The sequence below is a fragment of the Pongo abelii genome, chromosome 8 (assembly GCF_028885655.2).
Source record: "Pongo abelii isolate AG06213 chromosome 8, NHGRI_mPonAbe1-v2.0_pri, whole genome shotgun sequence".
Lineage (NCBI taxonomy): Eukaryota > Metazoa > Chordata > Mammalia > Primates > Hominidae > Pongo > Pongo abelii.
This window is the reverse complement of record NC_071993.2, coordinates 93,093,303-93,118,188: the sequence shown is the minus strand read 5'-3', so window position 1 is coordinate 93,118,188 and position 24,886 is coordinate 93,093,303. Positions and strand designations below refer to the sequence as shown.

The following is a 24,886-nucleotide window of genomic DNA, read 5'->3' as shown; positions in this document are numbered from 1 at the left end:
GCAATTAGGAGAAATGAGTATTGAGCTCTTAACATTCTGACAAGTTATTTCAATATTGTGTCCAAATAAAGGAACTTTTTGTAATCAAAAAAACTGATTGATTTCTTGAGATTTCATAGCATGAGACAAAAAAAAGAAATAGTCATCACTGATCTTCCAGCAAGTCACAATTGTAATGCATTGAAAAATTTAATGCCCTTGACTTTAGAAGTGTAATGAGTTTTGTAATTGCTCATGTGAGAGGTGATTGGTTATGCTGAATATATGGGTGCAAATAAGCAAATATAACAGGTGACATTTGTTGTTCTAATAAAATAAATCCAGCTTTGAACAAGTTTAGTGTAAAAGTTATAAATAATAAAGAAACTTTAAGAAAGAGAATATGTGATCACAGTATTTTTATGGGAAGGTAGGACATCTTGAATACTAATCTGGAATTTTATTGGTAAGAGGGGCCATTTATTGAGTTCTTAGTATATTTTGAATTTGGCCGAGGCACTGACTATCTGGTTTAATCCTTATAAGCAATCCTGTGGGAAAATACAGCATGGATTATCTAAGTAACTTTCCTGAGACCACATAGCCAATAAATGGAAAAGATAATTCAGTTATGGGTCAATTTCAATGACATTTCTACTGTCCTAGAGGTTTTGCATGAATATGTGATATTAGAAAGAATTAAATATCAGAATAGTTATGCACGGGGATTTGAGAGAAAGCTCCACAATTATATAGTGAGCATTTCAGTCAAGAGGGAGAAGTGATAAAATTATGTGTAGAGATGAGTAGGTCCTGTTTGGATAACTCATTTGTCTGCATTAATCTGTATCTTCAGAGTTTTGTAGCCCGTTTATATCACATTTAATTTGATATTTGTTCTTTCAAAATCTCCTGTAATTGGGTCTACCCTCCAGGTCAGGGATAGATGAGGTTAATCACAACAGGATCAATGGAAACACTAACCAGTAACATTCCCAGAGCCATTACAGTCTGACTAACAGAAGGATGGAGTAGAAATAACCATTCTGTTTTCAACAAACTTTTGAGTTTATCTCATTTTGAATGGGCACAAGAAAATCTAAGAGAGATTCTCTTTAAGAATTTTATTCAAATGTCCCCTTGGGTAAAGTTTGTATGGAGACTCTCAGAGCTAATATATGAGATACTACTTTGATTGTTGAACGAAAAAACTAAAGAAATAATGATGATAAATCAACTGAAAACTGTGTTTATATTATTAAACCTGGCAAATTTGTGGCTTTATTACTTTATAGAATGAAGAGTTCTTAAATCATGTAAGGAATATTTTGTTCTTAAGACAAAGTTGGGGCCGGGCGCAGTGGCTCACGCCTGTAATCCCAGCACTTTGGGAGGCAGAGGCAGGCGGATCACTAGGTCAGGAGTTCGAGACCAGCCTGGCCAACATGGTAAAACACCATCTCAACTAAAAATACAAAAATTAGCCAGGCGTGATGGCGGGCACCCGTAATCCCAGCTACTCAGGAGGCTGAGGAAGGAGAGTTGCTTGAACCCGGGAGGCGGAGGTTGCAGTGAGCTGAGATCATGCCATTGCATTCCAGCCTGAGTGACAAGAGCAAGACTCTGTCTCAAAAAAAAAAAAAAAAAAAAAAGACAGAGTTAGACAAAAATGAATTGTGATAATGGTATTATTACTGATGCTTTAAAATTTAGGACACTCTAGTTTCAAATATTAATACGTTTCAAAGTTTCTTTTCAAGGACTATTACAGAAAACTTCAAGCAGCGGTCACCAACTCATGACATGGCTTTTTTATTCTGAATGAGGCTTGAGATATTGTACAAAAATGAGTGGATAGTTAAACTTTTTTTGAGCTGGGTGCATAAAATGAACTCTTGACATTTTCAGATAGCCAAGAAATCTTACCACACACAATCTGCAGGCCAGTTGCAAGTAGCTGGTGATCTCCATGGTCAGGTAAGTTGGTAGGTATCTGCCTACAAGATGTAATTTAATGGGTATGAAAGGTCTTTTATTTTTTCCCCTTCACACCTTCCTGCAGGTATCACAGGGAATGAAATTCTGCTAGCCAACTGCACTTCAGATTCAGATTCAATTTACGCTTTTTCCAAGCACCAACTATACACCCAACTATTGCTGAATTTTTTATATACATGATTTACATGTGTTTAATTTTTATGAGTGTTTTCCCCTCTTACAACCTACCCACTACAGATATTTTACAAGTCAATCAAGAGTCACATGTGGGCAAAACTAATTTAGTATTCAAGTGAGAAAAATATAAAGTAGTCACAAATATTTGATTTTAAGATTAAAATTAGTAACCCCCAATTTTATTGAAATAACAGGAGCTATGTCTTATTCATCTTAGTTCATTATATTCTTCCCAACACGCACACAAACACCCTTGGCTCTCCTTATGTGTAAATGACATTAAATACACATGATGAATCCTAAACAGAATAAACTGGTGACATCTCGAAGTAGTTGAAAGGGAAAGAAGCAACTAACATAAAAAATAAGTGTAAAGAGCCCAGAGTAGTAGGGAGGCCAGGACAGGCCAGACTTCAAGGACAAGGAAGATGAATAATGGGAAACTCATAGAGAAAGTCAAGGATAACCTGGGGTTTATTCTGAACATTGCACCTCCTGTCACCATGCTCTCAACAGCAGTTCCCTGTTACTTAACAATCCATCAATGCCTTCTATTTCCTATAGAATAAAGTCTGGATTATTTAGCTAGGTTATGCCGGGGTCTCCAAAACCTGACCCATCTGTTCCTCTAGCATAGCTGATTTAGCCTCTCTAACCACAGTCTCTCCTGTAATGGGCATTTGTACCTGCCATTCTTTTTCTTCCTTCCTAACGATTCCACAAGCCAGCCCAAACATCTTCTGTAAAGCCTTCTCTGAGTTAATCCTTTCATCCTCTGTGCTGTGGTACCTCCTACACACTTTATATTGTAGCTTATTTGATCCAATAATTGCAATTGTATGTTTCCCTGGCCAAATTATCCACTAGACTGGGAACTCTTTGGAGACCGAAATTACACTCTACTTACTTATGTGTCCTCAGCCTTTTGTTCAGAGACTGTGGCATGGTAGGCATTCAGTAGATATCTGCTTGATGTGTGAAAATATGGAAATTTATGTTTCTTAGCCTGGCAGTCAAGGTCCTCTTCCAGTCTCACTTTCTAAAGATGAAATGTCATAAAGATTTGGTAAGCTTTTACTTTTCTAGGGATGTAAAATGAGGATGATAAATGTGCCTACTTCAATGGGTTATCATGAAGATTAAATAAAATGGTAAATGTAAAACATTTAGCATGGTGTCAAATTGTTGACAAGGACACAAATGGTATTGACTAGTATCATTATATGACACATTTTTCAATATAGATAGGTTTTTAAGATTATGTAAGAATAAATAAGTATAAGATTAGTATATGGTAAAGACTTTCAATGCTGTGGAAATACTGAAGAGGATCGCATAAAGGGGTGGAGTCGGGTGAGGCGTTAACACTGTCAGGCATCTGAATGCAGAGTAGGGAAGGCAGAGGGAAATTCTAAGGACAAGGAATCATGACACCAGATCAGGGGGATTTAAAGATTACTTTTATCAAGAGATTTTTTTTCGTAAAAATCTTTAACAGAGGAGGAAAGCTAGAGTATATTATGTTTAAATAAGCTGAAATTCTTGAGTATTTGGTGAAAGTTCTTCTCTGTGCTCAGTTTGACATTTTAAATTAGAGGCTATCTTGATAAATTGCTTAGAATCTGAGCTTAAATTTCTTCCCTTCATTTTGTTGACAGAAGTCCTACATTGTTGATTTGCTTTCATTTTGTCTTAAGTCGGGATATTTCCCATGACAGTTAAATAATTTCTGTAATAACACTTCATGCATAACTGCTGGCTAACTATAGCATTATCCTTGCCATTTCTTTTTATAAGCATATACCATGAAAATTTGTGACAATTTTGTTAAAATATACAGTCTCAAATTGGTTTCTTACACATTCCTGTGAATTCTGAATTCTCTTCTTTGAAAGCTTCCTGGATAGCTCAGCATTCACTGGGTTCTCCACTTACTCCCTTGAAGGAGATTTTGAGTGCTTTGAGCAGCTATTACAAACTAGTTAACGGACTTGGGCCAAGTCAGTGCTCTCTTTTCTGCTTGCATTTTATCTCTTGCTGAATGGGAATCTCTACCAAGCTCTATTCCTCCAGGGAAAGAGTGTACAGATAAGTGAAACAACATATTTGAACTATTTTATAGATCCCTAGGAGAAAGGAACCAAGAACTTAATTCTTTGACCTAGTTAACAATTTTTGGCCTGCTTTGTGCTATTGCTGGGTTTTTAGTGGCCTTTGTTTGCTGTTTTCCCTTCCTTTCTGCTCTGTGGACTACTGTCAATTTATTGTCACTACTTTAGGCACATAAAACTGGTGAACAGCAAGGAGATTCTTTACTCTCAGTTATTAGACAATATCTGTCTTTTAGAAGTACCATACAGATGAGGATACAGTTCAAGTTTCAGTCTGGGATTTATCTCCCAGGCATCTTTCTACCAAAATGTGTTGACTGTCTCCCTTATCACTACACTGTCATAAAATAAGTATTCAAATAACCATGGCTTTATACATTTGGCCAAGTTCAAAAAGAAAGGTTGCTCTTCTAGCAAATACATGTAAATAGCTTGAGAAGTACAATAAAAGTGCATCCTGCTGCAGTCTGTCATTCCATGCCCACGCTGTTAGGTGCTGCTCTTCGCGACCATGTCCAAGACTCTGAAAAAGTTTGTGGAGCGCCAGGAAGTGGACAGGGTGACTAGGTCATCTACAACATGCTGTATGTCAATGGCACATTTTCCTTATCCCATACCATACGACTGGTCCTCAGCCATAACAAGCTCACAGTGGTGCCACCAAACACAGCAGAACTGAAGAATTTGGAAGTGCTCAACTTCCTTAATAGCCAGATTGAGGAGCTGCCCACACAGATCAGCAGCCTTCAGAAACTCTAACACGTGAATGTGGGCATGAATGGGCTAAATACTTTGCCTGAAGGATTTTGCCTTCTACCCAGCTCTTGACCTTCTGGACTTGATGTACAATTTGAGTGAAAATTCTCTTCCTGGAAACTTCATGTACCTTACCACTTTCCGTGCACTCATATGTAAGTGACAATGATTTTGAAATCCTGCAACCAGATATTAGGAAGCTCACAAAGTTGCAGATACCCAGCTTTAGGGATAACAACCTGATCTTGCAGCCTAGGGAAACTGGGGAGCTTACCCAGCTTAAGAAACTCAACATTCAGGGCAACTGCCTGACCCTTCTGCTCCCAGAACTAGGAAACTTATATTTAACTGGTCAGAAGAAGGTATACAAAGTGGAGAACAACCCCTGGGTTACCCCAATTGCTGGCCAGTTCCAGCTTGATGTGTCCTGTGTGTTTGAATGTGTCTGTTCTGAGACATGTGAGTACCTCTATGGCAGCACATGCAGGCAAATCCAGAACCACCAAAAAATAATAATCACAAATCAGAAAAGATGAGCTGGAAACACCTGACAGCCGGTAACAAATAAGGGGTAGGCATTGGCTGGGCTTCTGGCCTCTTCTCTCACCAACACTTCTGTCCTTTCTTGCTCTGTCCCTCAAATAAATGCAATGTGCATGTGAAAAAGACATACAATAAAAGGCAAAATGTATTTTATAACTCAACATTCTATCCTTAAATACTTGGGAATTACTCTTTTAACAAATTCAGTTACTAGCATAAGTGATTTAACAAGGAATCAAGTATAATTGGATTCTAAGTACCTTCAGGTACAATTTGACCCAAATTGTTTTATTCAGTAACAGAAGAAAACACTGCAACTTATTTGCAACTTGACTGCATTTTCTAGGAAGCAGATAAGGTCAGATACTTCAGAAGAACTATTTATCTGCAAGAAGATATCCTTGTACCACACAGAGATTTAGAGGAATTTAAAAAAAAAACATTTTGTTTCATTTTTTTTGTGTGTATATGGTGCAATTCAGTGCTTTTCCACAAATGATTCAATGGGATACCATAGAAGTAAGTTAGTATTAGTGTGATCTTTGAAGCCAAACTGACCTCTTTACATAACTAGGCTTCAGCTGTGTAATCTTAAGCACGTTACTTAAATCCTCCAAGACTCAGTTAGCTCATCTATACAATGGAATTAAGCATGTAACTTTTTAATAGAGCAAGATTAAATGAAATTATGAATGAAACATGCTTTGCACAGTACATGGCACATAAGAAGCATACAATAACTATTAACCATACTTATTCTTATCTGTAAAGTAGGTGAAATGACTTCCCATTTTAGACTCTGCAGAACCTAATTATATTATAGTTAAAAATATGCAGTATAAATGCTAGCCTATGTTAAGTGAAGTAAGCCAGGCACAGAAAGACAAACATCGCATGTTCTCATTTACCTGTGAGAACTAAAAATTAAAAGCAGTTGAACTCATGGAGATAGAGAGTAGAAGAATGGTTACCAGAGGCTGGGAAGGGTAGTAGTGCGGGGATGGTTAATGGGTACAAAAAATAGTTAGAAAGAATAAATAAGACCTAGTATTTGCTAGCACAACAGGGTGACAATAGTAAAAATTAATGTAATTGTTCATTTTAAAATGACTAAAAGAGTATATTTGGATTGCTTGAAACACAAAAGATAAATGCTTGAGGTGATGGACACCCTACTTACCCTGATGTGATTATTATGCATTGCATGACTGGATCAAAATATCTCATGTGACCCATACGTATATACACTTATTATGTACCCTCAAAAATTAAAAATTAAAAAATAAAATAAATGCTAGTAAACCACAGATGGTAAGTCTTACGAAATCTTGCATCACATTAAATTCTGTTTTTCACACAAAGTCTTTGTCATCCAGTGTATATTTTGCATTTATAGCACGTCTCAATTAGATTAACCTCATTTCAGGTTCTCAGTTGCTATGTGAAGCCACCATATTCGACAGTTCAGGATTGTGCAATTTCCACCTTCCCATTCCCAGTTGAGTAATTCTTATCTGGGGATGATCTCAGCTGGAAAAAGGGAATCTCTGCATTTTGCTTGTCAGTCCTGAGGCCAGTGACAGCTGTGCTTTTCTACGTTACTAAAAGAAGGTTTGGCATCAATGTTTAAAAAAATATAAAAAAGCGCATCTCTCATCCTGAGAGTCAACTTGAGCAAATGCAATCAGTCAGTCTTTCTCTAACCCTTGTGTAAATCTGGAATGTATTTCTTTCTGCAGTTTGCCATGAGACCGGTCTCTAGATTGTAAAAATCAAACAAAACTGTCTGACCCTGAAATTGATTCTGCAGCCTTTCCAGGTCCAAGGACTTGCTTCCCTGGGCAATTGTGAGGCTCTCATTTTAGTGCCTCGGAGAAGCAGAGAAAATACAGATACAGACAGAACGAGATAATAGTAAAGCAATAGAATCAATAACTACACTTTTACTAGCATACGTTCTAGCATTTTCTGAGGCTTATGTGCCGAGAAGAGTGCTGTCTTAGATATCCATCATCTGATTTAATAGAATGTAGTATTTTAAAAATTGGATCTCCTGAGGTTTTACAGAAAGACCCTTATTTAGATGAGTTCTTTAAAAACTAAGGTCAATCAAATTAGATACAGTACTACTAGCTTGCACTGTCAACCACATTAAATGTAATTTTCTTAAAGGATACCTTTCTTTCTACTCCCCAAAAGCTCATGCACACTAAGGTTGACTTTTCTTTATAATCTTCCTAACAACAGAATGTTATTACTGTTATTTTAATGTTCAATTTTTAAATTATTTGAAAGCATTTATTGAGCAGTTACAATATGCTGGGCACTGACCTAAGTACTTTATATACAATATCTCATTTAATCCCTATGGAAACTAAATAGTAGACATTTATATTGTCATTATATTCATTTGTTAGATTCATTTACTATGGAAAAATAGATGCTCAGTGATTTAACAACAAAACAAGGAAAAATAAACCACTTCTATTTTCACGAAGACACTAACTGACAGAGGTGGAACTCAAACCTCAAAAAGTTTTTGTGAGCATACTATTACCAAATAAAATATTGCTATGGTATGATATATTTATGCATAGCACAGTAATTTGTTTCCTCAAAAATTATATGAAATAATTACCTTTTTATCTCTTCATCGTGGAAAAATTAGCCTAGATTACAAAAATCAAGGAAAGAAGTTGTTTTTGCTTCAAATAGCACTAGACTTATTTAGTTATTAAATAGTTCAATATTGGTTAAAAGTGTAAGCTCCAGAATTAGATGACCTATATTCAGACTCTAATAATTTCCAGCTGAGTAATGAAGAACAAGTTATTTAACTCCCCTAAACCTCATTTTTCCCATCTGCAAAATGGAAGTAATAACTGCAGTAGATTAATGCAGTTAGCACAGTGTCATACACATGGTAAGACCTTCATGAATATTAGGTTGGTTGTTATAATAATAAGAATTAAAATCTTATATATTTCTGCATTCTACAAGAAGTTCACAATACCTGGAAAAGGATGCTCTTTTTCTTTTTTCTAAATTGATATGTCAGGCTGGACACAGTGGCTTCCACCTGTAATCCCAGCACTTTGGGAGGCCAAGGCAGGAGGGTCACTTGAAGTTAAGATGGGTCTAGAGACCTTGTCTTTACAAAGAAAATTGTTTTAATTAGCCGGGCATGGTGGCAGGTGCCTGTAGTCCCAGCTACTCAGGAGGCTGAGGCAGAAGATTGCTTGAGCCCAGGAGTTTGAGGCTATAGTGAGTTATAAGCACATCGCTGAACTCTAGTCTGGGTGACAAAGCAAGTCCCTGTCTCTAAAAATAAAATAAAATAATTTATATGCCATAGTTGTACATATCTTTGGGATGGATGTGATATTTTGATACATGTCTACAATGTGGAATGATCACATCAGAGTAATTGGGATATCCATCTCCTCAAACATTTATTTTTTCTTTGTGTTGGGAATATTACAATTCTTCTAGCTATTCTGAAATATACAACAAATTATTATTAACTGTATAACTATAAAATACTATTGAACACTAGAACTGATAGCTTCTCTCTCTTTATTTTTGTACCCGTTAATCAACTGTTCTTCATTCCCCATCCTTCCTTTCCTTCCAGGCCTCTAGTAACCACCATTCTACTTTCAACCAACATGAGATCTACCTTTTTAGCTCCCACGTATGAGAGGAAACATGTGATGTTTGTCTTTCTGTGCTGTGCTTATTTCATTTAACACAGTGACCTCCAGTTCCATCTACATTGCTGCAAATGACAAGATTGTATCCTTTGTTATGGCCCATTAAGATTCCATTGTGGGCCAGGCGCGGTGGCTCATGCCTGTAATCCCAGTACTTTGGGAGGCTGAGGCGAGCAGATTATGAGGTCAGGAGACCAAGACCATCCTGTCTAACACGGTGAAACCCCGTCTCTACTAAAAAAAAAAAAAAAAAAAAAAAAAAAAATTAGCAGGGCGTGGTGGTGGGTGCCTGTGGTCCCAGCTACTTGGGAGGCTGAGGCAGGACAATGGCGTGAACCTGGGAGGTGGAGCTTGCAGTGAGACGAGATCGCCTGGGTGACTGAGCGAGACTCCGTTTCAAAGAAAAAAAGATTCCATTGTGTATATATCTAACATTTTCTTTATCCGTGTATCCACTGTTAGACACTTATGTTGCTTCCATATCTTGACTATTGTGAATAATGCTGCATTAAACATGGGAGTGCAGATATCGAGTTCATGTACTGATTTCCTTTCAGCAGTGAGATAGCTAGATCATGTAGTAGTTCTCTTTTTAGGCTTTCGAGGAATCGCCATAATGTTTTCTGTAATAACTGTACTAATTTACACTTCCACCAACAGCGTAAAAGAGAACCCCTTTCTTTACATCCTCTCCAGTACTTGTTACTCTTTCTCTTTTTATAGCCATTCGAACTGGGGTGAGATGATATCTGTTTGTGGTTTTAATTTGCATTTCCCTAATAATTAGTGATTTTGAGCATTTTTTGAAATACACCTGTTTGCCATTTGTAGATCTTTTTTCCAGAAATATCTATTCAGGTCTTTTACCCAGTTTTAAATTTGATGATAATCATTTTTTTTGAAGTGATTGAATTGTTTGAGTTTGTTTTGTTTCGTTTTGAGATGGAGTCTCGCTCTGTCACCCAGGCTGGAGTGCAATGGCGTGATCTGAGCTCACTGCATCCTCCGCCTCCTGGGTTCAAGCAATCTTCGTATTTTTAGTAGAGATGCAGTTTCACCATGTTAGCCAGGCGGGTCTCGAACTCCTGACCTCAAGTGATACGCCTGCCTCGTTCTCCCAAAGTGTTGGGATTACAGGCGTGAGCCACCGTGCCTGGCTTTTCAAGTTTTTCAGTGTATCCCTTGTCAGATGGATAGTTTGCAAATATATTCTCTGGTACTGTAGGTTTTCTCTTCGCTTTGTTAATTGTTTCATTTGCTATGCAGAAGCTTTTTAGCTTATTGTAATTCCATTTTCCTATATTTGCTTTTGTTGCGTGTGCTTTGGAGTGGAGGTCTTACCCAAAAAAATCTTGACCCCGGCCAATGTCCTGTAGTGTTTCTCCAATATTTTCTTCTAGTAGTTTTATAGTTTCTTTCCTGGCTGTGCAGGGACTTGCTGGGAGACGCAAACCCCTCTGAGCCAACAAGGCCTGGTTCTCCAGCTTTGGCCTGACAGCAACCTCCTCAGGGACCCAGTCGCAGCTCCAATCGTTCTACTGCAGTTAGAAAACCATCCCATCTGTGCTGAAACCTGCTGGGATACATGCACCTGCCTGAGCCAAGGAGAAAGGGGTCTCCTTTTTGGTTTTAGAAAAGAGAGGGAGAGAATACTGTTTTCTGAGTACTGACTTTGATGAGGTGCCCAGCAACCTCAGAAAGCTGCTCGTCTGTCTCATCTTGTGTCACATGTCAGGCGTTTCCCACTTTTGCACTAGGTATTTGTAGCATTAACCTATGTCCCTAGGACTGCCTAATAACACTAGACCTGAAGCAGTTGAATAGGCTTATGATTATGTGTTTCTATTAAAGAACTTAGATTCCTATCTGAAATGTAATAGTTTGCAAGTTCTCAATTTATTTTACTATTCATACTTTAAATTAGTTAGGAAGACTGGAAGAAGTTTAAATGCAACTACTGACCTTATTTCAGTTTTCAAGTCAACTTGCAAATTTTTCAAGTGACAGCACTTTTGAGATAACGGAGTTATAGGTTTATCAACATGGGTCTGAATATAAGGTCTGGCATTCCTATGGCTATTAAAATTTCTCCAGACACATATTTCTGAAAATTATGATGATGGGAGTACATAAGTTTCTGGGACATAATGACATCAGTTCTATAGTAAATTTTTTTTTCATTAATATCCTGCAAATTATCAAATTAATGGATAAAACACCCAATAGTTACTCCAGAGAATATGCAAGATGCATTTTAAGTTTGCTAGCTTTGCCTTTAAAAAATAGCTAATTTTCTTTCTTGATGTATGGGCAAGAAGAGATTGGCTAGAGTAAAAACAAAAGTTACTTTCAACATAACGATTTCATTATCATAAATACAAGCCTCAGCTCACTGACTGTCTTGTGAGTTAAGAGAATAGCTTTCCCAGTGCTTTCCCTTTGGGACATAGATTATTTAAGTGCTGAATACAGTAACTTAAATATCTTCTTCGACATAGAATTAAAAGCTTGACTTTTTTCATTAGGTTAGAATTAGTGCATAGAAGCTAAGAAATAGTAAAACTTGTGTAATCATATTATGCTTGGGAAACTTTGTTTTCTTGCAGACAAAGGTATTTGTCTCTTATTTATTGTGTTGATCATGAAAATAGTATCTCTACCCTGAGGTGTTACAAAAAATTAATCAAGTCAGCATGTATACTGCATATGTGTCTTGTGGAATATTTACCATTTAATCAAGAACCTAAAAAAAATATAACCTAGCTCCCAAAAAGTAACATCAGTGGTTAACTGTCAGGTTAAAGAAAAGTAAAATAAGGCTGGGCGTGGTGGCTCACACCTGTAATCCCAGCACTTTGGGAGGCCGAGGTGGGTGGATCATTTGAGGTCAGGAGTTCATGAGCAGCCTGGCCAACATGAAGAAACCCTGTCTCTACTGAAAATACAAAAAAATTACCCAGTCCTGGTGGTGTGCGCCTGTAATCCCCAGCTACTCGGGAGCCTGAGACAGGAGGATTGCTTGAACTCGGGAGGCAGAGGTTGCAGTGAGCCAAGATCGCACCACTGTACTCCAGTATGGGCTACAGAGTGAGACTCAATCTCAAAAAAAAAAAAAAAAAGTAAACTAAAACAAGATAGCAAAAAATGTGTTTCTCTTTTCTTTTTTAAAAATAGTTTTTTAAAAATTCAAGAATTAACAGATAAAATTGCATGTACAGACATGTGTCACTTAAGGGCAGAGATATGTTCAAAGAAATGCATTGTTAAGGTAATTTCATTGTGCAAACATCATAGAGTGTATTTACAAAAGCCTGGATGCTATAGCCTACTACACACCTAAGGTATGAAATACAGCCTATTGCTTTGAGGCTACAAACCTGTACAGTGTGTTACTCTACTGAATATTTTAGGCCATTTTAACACAATGATAAGTATCTGAGTATATAAATATGTCTAAACATAGACACAGTAGAAAGACAGTGTTACAATCTAATTGAGATCACCATCATATATATGACTCATCATTGACCGAAATATTATTATGTGGCACATGACTGTATTTACCATGCAAAAAATGATAGTTTGAAGGATATATACATTGTGGAATGACGAAGTCTAGCTAATTACCATATGCATTACCACAGGTAGTTACCATTTTTGTGGCGAGAACACTTTACATCCATTCTATTAGCATTTTTCAAAAACACAGGAATATTATTAACCATAGTCACAATGTTATACAATAGATTTCTTGACCTTATTCCTCCTACATTACTGAAATTTTGTATCCTTTGGCCAATATTTTCTCAACCCCTTCCAAAATCCCTCCCCACTCCAGCCCCTGGTAGCCACCATTCTACTTTTTACTTTTGTGAGATAATTTTTTTAGATTCTACATATAAGTGAGGTCATGCAATAAATTTCTTTCTGTGCCTGGCTTATTTCACTTAACATGATGTCTTCTAGGTTCATCCATGTTGTCTCAAGTGACAAGATTCCCTTCTTTTTAGAAGATTGAATAGTATTCCATTGTACATATTTGTGACATTTTCTGTATCCATTCATCCACTGATGGACACTTCGGTTGATTCCATAGCTTCGCTATTGTGAATAGTGCTGCAATGAACATGGAAGTGCAAATAGCTCTTCAATATACTAATTTCATTTCCTTTGGACATATACCTAGTGTTGGTGTATGTTGGTATATAAGTATATATACGTTGGCATTGATGGATTATATGGTACTTTTATTTTTAACTTTTTGAAGAAACATTATACTGTTTTTCATAACGGCTGTATTAATTTACATTCACACCAGAGTACACCAGGATTTCCTTTTCTCCACATCTTCGCTGATACTTGTTATCTTTTGTCTTTTTGATCATAGCCATTCTAACAGGTATGAAGTGATATCACATTGGAATTTTAATTTGCATTTCTCTGATGATTAGTGATGTTGAGCATTTTTAAATATACCTGTTGGCCATTTGTTTGTCTTATTTTGAGAAATTTCTATTCAGGATCTTTGTCTATTTTGGGGGGATATTAGGTACATTTTAGTTTTTTAATTTGTTTTTTATTTCAAAAGGTTTTTGGGGAACAGGCTTTGCCCATTTTTAATGGGGTTACTTGTATTCTTGCTATTAAATTGTCTTAGTTTCTTACATATTTTAGGCATAGTTTGCAAATATTTTCTCCCATTCTGTAGATTGTCTCTTTACACTGTTGATTATTTCTTTGCTATGTAGATGCTTTTTATTTTGATGTAATTTGTCTATTTTTTATTTTGTTGCCATTGCCTTTGGTGTCATATCCAAAAATTCATTGCCCAGGCCAATGTCATGAAACATTTTCCCTAGGTTTTCTTCTAATAGTTTTATAGTTTTCGGCTTTACATTTAAGTCTTTAAATCATTTTTAGTTTATTTTTTATTGTGATGTGAGGTAAGGGTCTAATTTCATTCTTCTACATGTGGATATTCAGTTTCCCCTACGCCATTTATTGAAGAGACCGTCCCTTTGCCCTTATATTCTCTTGGTGCCTTTGTCATAAATCAGTTGGCTGTAAATGTGAAGATTTATTTCTGCCCTGTCTCTTCTGTTCCATTGGTCTATGTGTCTGTTTTGTCATACAAAAGACATAAGTAATTTACAAATACCATTACAGTATTAGAGTATTGTGAATTTAACTGTGTACTTATTTTTACCAGCGGGTTTTACACTTCCAGAGTTTTTGTGATACTCACTAGCTTTTGTGCTTTCAGCTTAAAGAATTCTGTTTAGCATTTTTTGTAATAGGTGGTAATGAACTCCCTCAACTTTTGTTTTTCTGAAAATGTCTTTATTTCTCCTTCATTTCTGAAGGACAGCTTTGCTGGCTACAGTATTCTTAGCTGAGTTCCTTGTTTTGTTTTTTTTTTTCTCACAATTTAAATATGACATCCTACTCTCTCCTGGCCTGTAAGATTTTTGCTGCGAAGTCTTCTGCTAGCTGTATTATAATTTTTTAGAAGTTATTTGCTTCATTTCTCTTGCTGCTTTCAGGATCTTCTCTTTGGCTTTGATTTTTGAGTTTGATTGTACTATGTCTTAGGGAAGTGTTTTTTTTTGGATAAGATATGATTGGAGACTTTTGAGCTTGTACTTAGATACTTACATCATTCTCCAGATTGAGAAAGTTTTCTGCAACTGTTTTTTTAAAATAAATGTTCTAACCCCTTTATCTTTCTCTTTTCCTTCTTTAACTCCCATGACTTGTACATTTGCTCTTTTTTTTATTTCTTTCTTTATTTATTTTTTTTGAGATGGAGTCTCACTCTGTTGCTCAGGCTGGAGTGCAGTGTTGCAATCTCAACTCACTGCAACCTCCACCTCCTGGGTTCAAGCGATTCTCCTGCCTCAGCCTCCCGAGTAGCTGGGATTGCAGGCATGTGCCACCATCCCTGGCTAATTTTTGTATTTTTAGTAGAGATGGGGTTTCACCGTGTTGGCCAGGCTGGTCTTGATCTCCTGACCTCAGGTGATTCACCTGCCTTGACCTCCCAGAGTGCTGGGATTACAGGCGTAAGCCACCACACCCAGCCACATTCTCTCTCTTGATGCTGTTCCATACATCTTGTAAGCTAGAAATATTACAAGAATGTCTTTACTTTTCATATTTTTTCTCATCTGACTGTATATTTCCATATATTTCTGACTGTATGTTTTCAGTTTCACAGATTGTTTCTTCTGCGTAATCTTTTCTGCTGTCAATGACTTCTATTGCATTTTTTCATTTTGTATTGTTTTCTTCCAAGATTTCTGTTTGACTTTTTTCAAATCATCTATTAAATTTCTCATTCTGGTCACTTATTTATTTCTTCATTTGGTGAATTGTTTCTTTATATTTTCTTGGAGTTTGCTGAGATTTCTTAAAACAACTATTTTGAATCTTTTTCAAGCAATTATGTTTGTTTAGTGATATGATATTTACCCGATAGTTCTTGATCCTTGTGTCTGCACATTTGAGGAACTAGGCATTTATTCCAGTCTTTGAAGACTGGCTTTGTTAGGAAAAGCCCTGTGGCGGGTACAGCACTGAGGTGCATCAGAAGCCGGGGCAGCTGTGGGTGGCACAGTGCTCCTCATAGTCTCAGGTGTGCCACAGTAGTTGCAGTCCTGGGGTAGTTCAGAAGGCCAGGACAGATGTGGCCAGTATGGTGCTTCATTCAATAAGCCTGTGGCTCTCTGTCATAGGCATGGTGCTGGGGTGGATCAGAAGCCCTTGGCAGATGGTGCTTCCAGAATCCTTGGGACCACTACAGCCCACCCAGTGCTGGGACAAGCTAGAAACATTGGTCAGAGGTAACTGGCATGGAATTAGGGCACACTAGAAGCCAGAGTACACTGTGGCCAGGACTGCCTGTTGCTGAGGGATGTCCAGAGCCCAGAGCTGTTGATGTAAGCCCCATGGTGGTGCGAGCTGGAGACTGGGTTCACCAAGCAAGTGTGAAACCTGGAGCTTCCTGGTCTCATCTGGTGCCAGAGTGTTCTAGAGGCTCAGTCTGTGAGTACCAGCCTGAAATACAGGTCTGGGGGTTTCTGTCCAACTGGGTTTTACTGTGGCAGACTCAGTGTTGGGGTCCAAGGCAAAGTGCTGTGCTCACTTTCCTCTCTTTTCTCCAAGTAGATGGTATTTATCTCCATGCTTAGCTGTGCAACCTGGGGTTGGAGGAGGGATGACATGAGTAATGCAAAATTGCCTTTCTATCATCATCAATGTGTCTTTTCTTATTATTGTGCTGCAACTAGATACCGTGACCTCTTACCTGGGTTCCTTAGCTTTTGTGAACATATTTTCATGCATGGATATATGTGCAAATCAATGCTTCTCCTGGGGCAAGGACGATCACTGGAGAGTTCCACTCCATCATCTTTCTCTGCCCCCTAATCTATGGTTTTGTTAAAACGAATAAGAACTATTTCTTGTGTCAGCTGGTTTTAGTAGGCCTTTAAGTTGTCATGTGGCTTAATGGGTGTTTTTGAAGTATAATCCTAAAGGTGAGCAACAAAAAGGTCATGGTTATCATTAATTTTGATTATAATCACCCACAAATATTTACTGAACACCCATTCTGAACAAGGTACTCTCATAAATGCAATCATGCCCTCAACTAAATATTTCTTTGGTAAACATTCTTTTGACATGAAATCTTAATGAAGGGAAAGACTTACCTCATCAAAATGGATAGATATCCAACAAATCCCTTTAAAAAATATGGAGAAATGTCTGGTATGCTTTTGAAGATTTTTGAAATGATTTTTCTCTTCCTTAGACCAGTTTTGAAATGCTTTGAAAATGTTTATTTTTACAGGGAAGGCACAACACTGAAAACGTTATTTGTAGGTAGAATGAGGTCCGAAGGAAATTCACAGGAGTTCCATGTCAGAAAGTGCATGCAGGGGTGTTCCTAATTTCAGAGAGGAAAATGGGCCGTGCTATTCCCTATAGAACTTGGTACCAGACCTCAATTGTGACCAATTCAAATTTTCTACCCCTCCTCCCCCAAAAAAATCACGCTGAAGAAGGTGAAAAAGATCAGCTTTTTATAACTTTTTAGTAAAATTAGTTTAGCTGTGTTGAATATATTTCAAGGGTCAAAATTTAGGTAAAACTACGAGCTGTTGAATGGGCAGTTTGGATAGAGGGAAAATCTATGTATGTAAAGATAAAAAGTCACAAGGTCAGGTAGTATTAAAAAAAATTGAAGATGAAGTTAACCCAGTGACTGTAGGGGAACTCTCATGGAGAGGGAGAGAGTGAGTTTCTGGCTTCTGTTGACCTACTGTTCATCCACGGAATCGATCAGTGTAGTTACTTTTTCATATCATCTCGCTGGCCTCAACCATTGGCATCTTTGCCTAGAAGGAACCACGATTTGGGAAAACATGAAGGACTACTCTCCTTGTGCCCTGTGGAAACAGACCTAAGTTCTGAGTGACCCAGGCAGCCTTCTATTGGTCTCTCTGATGTCCCCATCACTGTAGAGTAGAACAGGGATCAGTAATAGTTAATATTTATTCAGTGCTAACTAGAGCAAAGTGCTATCTCCTTTAACCTCCTAACAGCTCTATGAAGTAGGTACAATTATTATCTCATCTTAAAGATGAGGATACTGAGGTTCAGGCATTTTACATAACTTGCCAAAAGCCACACAGCAGTGGGTGGACATCATGGTCTTAACTGAAGATATGACATTTTTAACTACTTTCTCAAAGCCATCTCTTAAAGAAGCTGGTATAAGTCTACTCAGTGTTCATGCCCATGGCTGAAGCAGAAATAGCTTGGGTTTTGAAGATAATGTAAACTCAAATCTCAGCCTAGTTATCTACTCAATGTGTGACACTGGCTATCTAATTCAACCTTCAGTATTGGTTATCTTAATTGTTGTGAAGATAGTAAACTTAGCTCATGTTAGTGCTTACTATGTGCCAGGCACTGTTTCAAGCACTTTATGAATTAACTCAGTAGTCTCTACAATATAACTATGAGGAAGATACTGTTATCACCCTCAGTTTTATTAAGGTACAGGGTGGTTCAGTGAGTTGCCTGAAGTCACCCAGTAGGAAAATGGTAAACCTGAGATGCAAACTCGCGTAATTTCTAACTGCTCTGGTCTTCTGACGGTGGAGAGAAAAAAGCTTAGCACATGTTGACTGTGTAGAACATAGCGAGGTGCTCACCCATCATAAATGCCCATCCGTTTTCCCTGTTTATCCAAAATGTTTGTATAAAATTATTTTAAATATTTTCTCTGGGTTTCTAAAAGTAATAGTAGTGAAGTGCAAGGCAGCTTCCATGTTCCTCAAATACATCAGTGAACATGATTTTCCATGCTTTCACTGACAGGTATTAGAGATGCTACAGATGGAAGACAGAAAATCCAAGCCAGTTCTATCAGGTGGTCCTTCAACATACCTTTCTCTATTGATCCTTTACTTTAACCTTAATCACCTTATTCTTGTTCTCGTCACTTTGTACCTGCATCATAGTAACAGCTCCATAACTAGTCTCTCAGCTTCATTTTTGCCCTGCTTAAATTCATTTTTAACAGATTGCACCCAGAGTTATTTTTCAAACACACCAATTGTGTTGCTGTTCTTTTAATTGATTCAGACTGCATTTATGATAACGCCGAAACTCTTTAATAAGGCCATTTACATCTCATCTCTTGCCTCTGGTCTTCTTCCCATGCTGGTTTTATTGGCCTGTAATAGGAGTCCACTACCCTTCCTTTCTTTCTCTCTCTCTCTCTCTCACTCACACACACGTATAAACACACATGCATTGACCATCTTTGCTTGGGTGTCCCCTTCTACTACTCTTCAGATCAGATCTCAACTAAAATGTAAATTCTCCAGGATATATATATTTTCTCCAAGTACAAATCAGATACCTTTCTAAGGTATGTGTTATCACACCATCTGAAATTAATTTTCTGCCTGCTCTAGAATGCAAGTTATATGAGGGAAGAAACCGTGGCCTGGAATATAATAGACACTCAATAAACATTTATTGTTATAAATGAATGAATGAATGAATGAATGAAGAGATTAGTAATTAATGAGGTCTAACATAGTAATGGCTTCTTGCAGAACCTCTTCAGCACCACTGTATTTCAAGCAATCTAATTCCTTGTTCCTCTCTTCCATGGCCTCTTTTCAGCCAAGTCATATTTTTGCTTACCCCAACTCCAATAAAAGTAATCCGTTTCCAAGGAACAGCTTTTATCTGGCTAAATTGGCTATGAACTCCCACACATTTCTGAAATTTTCTGTAATGGCAGAGAGAGGGTAAAGGAGGGAACCAGAAGCAGTTATTGCTTTCACAGAAACAATAGAGGAGTTAAAGAAGCTTAAACAGGAGCATGGTGACTAAAGGAGCCCTAATTAGAGGAGAGCAGAGGCAGAGGGAATCAGGGTGCCTAAAAGGGATTGTAGAAGAAGACTTTCAGACAGATGTGATGTCTAGATGTTTGACTTTTCTATTAAGGGAAAAACAGGAGGACATGTTTAAAACAAAATATGAGTGCTTTGATTAAGCAAAAAGGTTTTTCCTGTCAGGTTTCTTTCTTTCTTTCTTTATTTTTTTGAGACGGAGTCTCGCTCTGTCGCCCAGGCTGGAGTGCAGTGGCCCTATCTCGGCTCACTGCAAGTTCCACCTCCCAGGTTCACGCCATTCTCCTGCCTCAGCCTCCCAAGGAGCTGGGACTACAGGTGCCTGCCACCAGGCCCGGCTAATTTTTTTTATTTTTAGTGGAGACAGGGTTTCACCACCTGTCAGTTTTCTTAATTCCCCCAAATTTTAAAACCTCTGTCTAAATCTGTAATATTTTAGTTTATCAATGTTCTGTGATTGGTCAACTTCTTATTTTACTTACTATCTTTGTATATTTTAGTTCTGTTGTTTTTGACACATTGTATGAAAGGAGGTTTTTCCCAGACCTAGGAATCTAAGAATAAAATGGAGTTTTTAAACTTTTCTAAAATATTACTTACCAAAATATTTTCCTCTGTCCCATTACAAGCTAGTCATTATCTTCTTCTATACCAGAATTTAATATAATTTAGATACACTTTTAAATTCAATTATTCTATGTTTTTTTTTTTTTTTTTTGAGATGGAGTCTTGCTCTGTTCCCCAGGCTGGAGTGCAGTGGCACGATGTCGGCTTACTGCAAACTTGGCCTTCCAGGTTCAAGCGATTCTCCTGCCCCAGCCTCCTGAGTAGCTGGGATTACAGGTGCATGCCACCACAACCTGCTAGTTTTCTGTGATTTTTAGATATCTGTACTAAAATACTACAGAGATGTCACCTTACTTTCAAGGAGCAGCCAACTTCTATATAATTCAATGTTTCAACAAAGATAATTGAGTAGTTAATACATGCAGAGAACTGTGGCTGGTTATAAAAGGTGTGGGTGCAGGTCTCTGTTTATGAATGGATTAAGTTTCAAGAATTCCTTTGTGAAAGTCAATTATGTAGAACTTCAAATGCATTTTCCTACAGAAATAATGGTTATAAATGGTGATTTGATTTCCCCATATTTAACTCATAGGTTAGCCAAGATATATTTGAAATAAAAAGCAAGAAAGAATGTTAGAATACCAAAAATCAATTAGAGAGCAATTATAGCAGGCTGGGCGTGGTGGCTCATGCCTGTAATCCCAGCACTTTGGGAGGCCAAGGTGGGCAGGTCGCCTGAACTCAGGAGTTTGAGACCAGCCTGGCCAACATGAAGAAACCCCGTCTCTACTAAAAATACGAAAACTAGCCAGGCCCGGTGGTATGCACCTGTAATCCCAGCTACTCAGGAGGCTGAGGCAGGAGAATCACTTGACCCTAGGAGGCAGAGGTTGCAGTGAGTTGACATCATGCCACTGCACTCCAGCCTGGGCAACAGAGCAAGACTCCATCTCAAAAAATAAATAAATAAATAAAATAGCATAATTGAATTTAAAAGTACATCCAAATTATATTAAATTCTGGTATAGAAGAAGAGAATGACTAGCTTGTAATAGGACAGAGGAAACACAATAAGCTGTCATATCCTCTCCCCCTCTTATGGCACACACTGCTATTTGATCATGGCCTCCATTTTCGTTAAGCTCTCAACCTCAAAATCCTTCTTAAAACAGTGTTTTCTGCAACCATTACCATCCCAGTTATACCTGGCATAGAGAAATTGTTTGACATTTCGTTGATAGAGATGGCATTAGTTCCAACATTGTAAAGCAAAGAAACTTATAGTAGTCACTAGGGGACAGGAGGCAAGGTGGAGATAGGGGCAGACCAGTAATAAATGGACACTTCATGGCACCGGTTGACAGGATTTGGCCAAAATGAATGATTAACCTTAGATGAAAAACAGGGTTTCTAATGGCCATAATGCCCAAAATAATTTATAGATACAATGCTATTACCAATAAACTACCACTGACATTCTTCAAAGAATTAGAAGAAACTATTTTAAAATTCATATGGATCCAAAAAAAGAGCTCGTATAGCCAAGACAATTCCAATCCAAATGATCAAAGCTGGAAGTATTATACTACTGGACTTCAAACCATATTATAAGGCTACAGTAACCAAAGCAGCATGGTACTGGTACAAAAGCAGACACATAGATCAATGGACCAGAACAGAGAACTTAGGAATAAGACCGCTCCTCTGCAACCATCCAATCTTTGACAAACCTGACACAAACAAGCAATGGGGAAAGGATTCCCTATTTAATAAATGGTGCTTGGAGAACTGGCTAGCCATATGCAGAAAATTGAAACTGGATCCCTTCCTTACACCTTATACAAAAATTAACTCAACATGGATTAAAGACTTAAATGTAAAACCAAAAACTATAAAAACCCCAGAAGAAAATCAAGGCAATACCATTCAGGACATAGGCAAAGACGAAAACTTCATGATGAAATTGCCAAAAGCAATTGCAAAAAAAAGCAAAAATTAACAAATGGGATCTAATTAAACTAAAAAGCGTCTGCACAGCAAAAGAAACTATCATCATTATGAACAGGCAACCTACAGAGTGGGAGAAAATTTTTGCAATCCAGCAATTTGACAAAGATCTAATATCCAGAATCTACAAGGAACTTAAATTTACAAGAAAAAAAGTCAACCCCATTAAAAAGGACATGAAGGGACCCTTCTCAAAAGAAGACATTCATGCGGCCAACAAACATATGAAAAAAAACTCAACATTACTGATCATTAGAGAAATGCAAATCAAAACCACGATGAGATACCATCTCATGCTGGTCAGAACAATGATTATTAAAAAGTCAAGAAACAACAGATGCTGGTGAGGTTGTGGAGAAACAGGAATGCTTTTACACTGTTGGTGGGAATGTAGATTAGTTCAACCATTTGGAGGAGGGTGTGGGGATTCCTCAAAGATCTAGAACCAGAAATAGCATTTGACCCAGCAATCCCATTGCTGAGTATATGCCCAAAGGAATATAAATCATTCTATTACAAAGCTACATGCATGTGTATGTTCATTGCAGAACTATTCACAATAGCAAAGACATGGAATCAACTCAAATGCCAATCAAAGATAGACTGGATAAAGAAAATGTGGCACATATACACCATAGAATACTATGCAGTCATATGGAGCTAGAAGCCATTATCCTCAGCAAACTAATGCAGGAACGGAAACCCAAATACTGGGTTTCTGCTCTTACTTGTAAGTGGGAGCTGAACAATGAGAACACATGGACACAGGGAGGGGAACAACACACACTGGGGCCTGTTGGGCAGTTGGGTAGGGGGAGGGAGAGCATTAGGAAAAATAACTAATGCATTCTGGGCTTAATACCTAGGTGATAGGTTGATGAAAATGAAATATGATTGCCTTAATACCTAGGTGATGGGTTGATAGGTGCAGCAAACCACCATGGCACACATTTACCTATGTAACAAACCTGCACATCCTGCACATATACCCTGGAACTTAAAATAAAAAATTAAAATTAAAGAAAAATAAGGGTTTCTAGGCTAGGGGTTAGCCACACTGAAACAGTCTGGTAGGAGGGAGGAAGTGGAAATGGAGCCACATAGCTAGTTATGAGATAGCTGCCCTATAAATACATGGACCAGGGGCCGTGGAACTTGTGTCAGAATTCTCAATGCGAAGCAACTCCCTGGATTGTGTATAATGAGATGCTTACATGTAGCACTGCCATTAACTGGGTAGTCAAGAATATTGGTTCTTTTATTCTAAGGAAGTTATCATTAGTCTTAATTGAACTTCATCATTTCAGATAAATCTGGGGGATCTTTGGGATGTCTGATTAGTGATGCTATGATTCAATTAGATTGTACAGTCAGAAATATTACCTGAGGTTGAAACATTTAATAGGGTACAGGATTTTGTTCCTACTCCTTTTTTTGTAAAATGATTTTCACAGAATAGCCCGCAAAAGATATCTAAGGCAATGCTAAGTTTGTCCTGGAGAATAATTGGAAAAAAAATCAAAATGAAATGTGATTGCCTTAAGAAATGACCAACTTAATAATAGGCCATGTTTGGAAAGCCCTGGGTAGCATATATCCATTTCACTGTCACACGTAAGTATTCATTAAATTGGGGGAATAAATTGGGAGAAGGGAATTCCCATAAGTAGTCTTAAATTTTGCCAAAGCTTAATTTTAAGCTCTATTTTCTAGGCAAAATCTTCAAAAGCCTTAATACTTGAAACATATAAGAAATATAACTTCTTTGACCTTCTCCTTCACTTACCCTTCTTACTTTACTTAAAAGCTCAAGTTGTTTGAGCTTATAAAGTACTTGCTGTGAATGGCCAAATATGTTTGAGTCGTGGTTTTGGAAAATCACATGATACATACCAGAGGAGAGCTGTGTCTTCAAATTATCTTCTAGAAAGGTTCACCAGAAAGTACAAAAATGTTTACATTTTAGAGAAAGGAAGAAGATATAAAGCATAATTCATCCTGAAATATTTATTTCAGAAATCATGCAATTTTCAAGATATCTTCCAAGTTTCCAGCTTTTTTCCTGACTTTAAATATTTTTAATAATTTTAATTTTTATTAGACATATATATGCATTCACTGTAGAAAGTTTAGAAAACAGAGAAAGTAAATAAAAATTTCATAAGATACCGTAACATTTTGTATACATTATTTCAATCTTTGTTCTATATTTATATATATTTATGTGTATATTCCTTTGCATATAAGTTCATGTAATATATGCTGTTTTTAACTATTTTCTCATGCAAAGTATGTAATTAATATCTTTCCACGTAATTAAACATTATTCTACAATATCATTCCAAAAGCCATATAGAAGAACTCCATATGATGAAAGCACTATGATTTAAGTATTATCTTACTGTTGATAATTTGGTTTTATTACAGTTTTTTACTTTTTAAAAAAACTCTGTAAATAACATTTTTGCTGCTTAATCTCTGGTCATCTGTGATTATTTCCTACAGATAAATTCCTAGAAGACTTGCTGAGACAAGGTGTTATCACATTTTTAAGGCTTTTATCTTTCAAAAAGATTGCACCAACTTATACTTCCATCAG

At 37.3% G+C, this 24,886-nt stretch overlaps 1 protein-coding gene and 1 pseudogene across 4 annotated transcripts in view; both read left to right on the top strand.

Annotated features, from left to right (window-relative positions):
- PRKG1 (protein kinase cGMP-dependent 1) overlaps nucleotides 1–24,886 on the top strand; it is a 1,319,235-nt gene that overhangs the window by 324,636 nt on the left and 969,713 nt on the right. The window lies entirely within an intron of this gene.
- Nucleotides 1,618–20,379, top strand: LOC129048300 (ras suppressor protein 1-like; annotated as a pseudogene).